The 2,548-nt window shown below is 44.9% G+C and overlaps 1 non-coding gene across 1 annotated transcript; it reads left to right on the top strand.

Moving 5' to 3' along the window:
* The first annotated feature begins 760 nt into the window (after positions 1-760).
* Trnaa-ugc lies at positions 761-832 on the top strand. Its single transcript has one exon. It is a non-coding gene; the product is annotated as a tRNA-Ala (tRNA).
* Positions 833-2,548: the final 1,716 nt, after the last annotated feature.

Genomic DNA, 2,548 nt, shown 5'->3' with positions numbered 1-2,548 from the left:
CAATCTCAAGTGTGATAATTCAGCGTCCCTGCCGTCTCTGCTTCTGATCTATGATGCCCATCCCTAAGCTGTTTGCTTTTGTTTCATTTCTTATTTTTTGGATGGCCTGCAAGCTTTTCTTCCTAGCTGATGTGGATGTCAAGCGTTTCATCCAAGCAGTGGGAAACTGACTAAGATACTTACACTAAAAGTTCTTTCTGAATTGCCAGAATCCAAAGTTATGTTTTAACTGTTAGCCTCTCATACACATTCATTCCACGGGTGACAGGTTTGCTCACTCTTGAGTTTTTTCTTCCTAGAGCAGGCAGAGGGTCGGGCAGGTGACTGTGGGTGCCCATGCTGGGACCCGGAGCCTGAGTGCCTCCTGTTCAGAGGGGGCCGCACCAGCCCCTCCCACAAGAAATCCTGCTCTGTTAGGTTTCCCGTTCTTGCTCTACCTTGGGAAGTTCCCAGCAGTGTGGCAGAATCATCCATGTCCTCTTGCGCTGGAACCGTTCTTTCCAGATGGCTCTTGATGTGAATGCTCTGTTTACAGTCCTGCTAGGATATAGGCCAATTTTGCAGCCCTTCTCTGAAATGCGGCTGCCCAGTTTTACATGAACTCAATACCTTCAGGGACATTAATTTACATAAATCTTTCTGACATCAAGGCCTTTATGTAAATTTGTCACAGTTCTTGTGTAACAGACTATACAAAATATAATTTGGTCAAACGTCCAGAAAGAACAGGTCTCTTTTGTAGTGGTAGTTTCCCAGTGCTGGGGGTGTAGCTCAGTGGTAGAGCGCATGCTTTGCATGCATGAGGTCCCGGGTTCGATCCCTGGCACCTCCAACTAGATCTTTTTGGACTGGGTATCCACCTACAGCACAGCTTTTGTCCTAGGTTGAGTCAGACAAACCACAGACATTCATTCAGTTTCCTAGGCTGAGTCTCACAAATAAACAACAGAGACTTGGGTTTTATTTACCCTCCTAATATTTCTAAGCAATTTGAACTTTAAATATCTAAGTCAGGCTTTCCTTCCCTGCATCCTGTTTTGAGGAACAAAGCTGCTGTTGGAGGAAGCCCAGGGCGAGGGACGGCAAAGAAGCAGAGTGCAGTGCTTTCTCCTTTGCTTTTCAGCAAACAGCAACTCAGCAGAGAGCTGATCTTCCTCACAAACGCTTCCATTTCTCTTTCCCAGAGACTCGAGCATAATTTTCTTTTAGTACTGAAAACTTAGCTTCACTTTGTGACTCCAAGAAAAGAGCGTGGGCATCAGTTCTCAGCCCAGGCCGTCAGCTGGCTTTGAGTCTGTCAGAACCCTGCTTCCTGCAGGAGAAATTACTCAGCTCAAACCACCGCCTCCCGCCCTCCAGCTCTGCCTCTTAGTTTGCAAAGGCCTGCATTTGTAGTCACACTTCTCCTTGGCTGGAGCAAGGATTAAATTAAACTTTTATATATTGATTTTACAGTTAAGATTTATTCAATATTTTGAATATATAAACTAAAACTGAATATTAAGTGGTTAAAAATGAAACTGACCTTTTGAGTGAACTAAGATTAAAGATATTGAATTTCGTGTAGAGAAGAACCTTCAAGCTGCAAAAATCAACTACATAAAAAACTCAATTCATTTGCTCAGGTCAAATGTAATATGACCTTTTGACAGACTGAAGAAACAGGGCTCAATGCTGAAGGGTTCCACAGCATACATAAAGACAGAAATTGCATTAAATGAGTCAGAAGGGTGGGGCGGGCGGCTGGGGGGATCTCCTCCACCTGTGCCTCTCCACCCCAAGCAGAACAGCTTCCAGAAGCAGCAGTTAGGAAACAAGTAGAATAACTTAGAAAAATAACCAACAACTTGGAGGAAGGTGGACTTTGCATTTGGCACAAGGATGTGTGGAGCCAGATGTGGAGAGCGTGGTGCGGCAACCCCGGATGAGCTGCCAGGGACGCGATTGGGACGAGAGTACTTGGACAAGAGAGTTAGAATAGTTTGTTTGAAATGGCATTTGTATTGCAGTCAATCTGGTAAATTATAGTGTCACTTCAAGAGAGAGAGAGAGAGAGAGAGAGAGAGAGAGAGAGAGAGAGAGAGAGAGAAATGTATAATCAAATCACAAGTAAATGCATAATGATGACATTTTCTTGTTCCAAGAAAACTGCCTCTGTGCTTCGGCCTTCTTATGGCCATCAAATCAGGTGTTGAAGTCCGAATTCCCAGTCCCTGTGTGGTTCTCTACGTGTGTAGGGAATACTAACATTGGAGAAGATTGGGCAAAGGGTATGGAAGCATCCTTTGTCTTATTTTAGGTACATTCCTGTACAGATAATTTTTTTTTTTATTTTTAAGGTAAACCTTTAAAAATGGAGAGTGAGAGACAGTCCGACAGCCGATGTAGCTGGCTGCTGCGAGCCTCCAGCTAATGCCAGAGCCGGGTCACGCCCCATACTGGGGCGCTCAGAACTCGCACTCGGCCTCGTGGGCCTGCTCAGCCACTTTGCTGCCGGCCTTTTCTCCGTGTTTAGGGGCACACTGATGTCTTGTGTTTTTGTTACAGT

The sequence above is a fragment of the Octodon degus genome, unplaced genomic scaffold, assembly GCF_000260255.1.
Source record: "Octodon degus isolate 3935 unplaced genomic scaffold, OctDeg1.0 scaffold00023, whole genome shotgun sequence".
Classification (NCBI taxonomy): domain Eukaryota; kingdom Metazoa; phylum Chordata; class Mammalia; order Rodentia; family Octodontidae; genus Octodon; species Octodon degus.
Note: the sequence above shows the minus strand (reverse complement) of the source record. Positions and strands in the feature narration are given on the sequence as shown.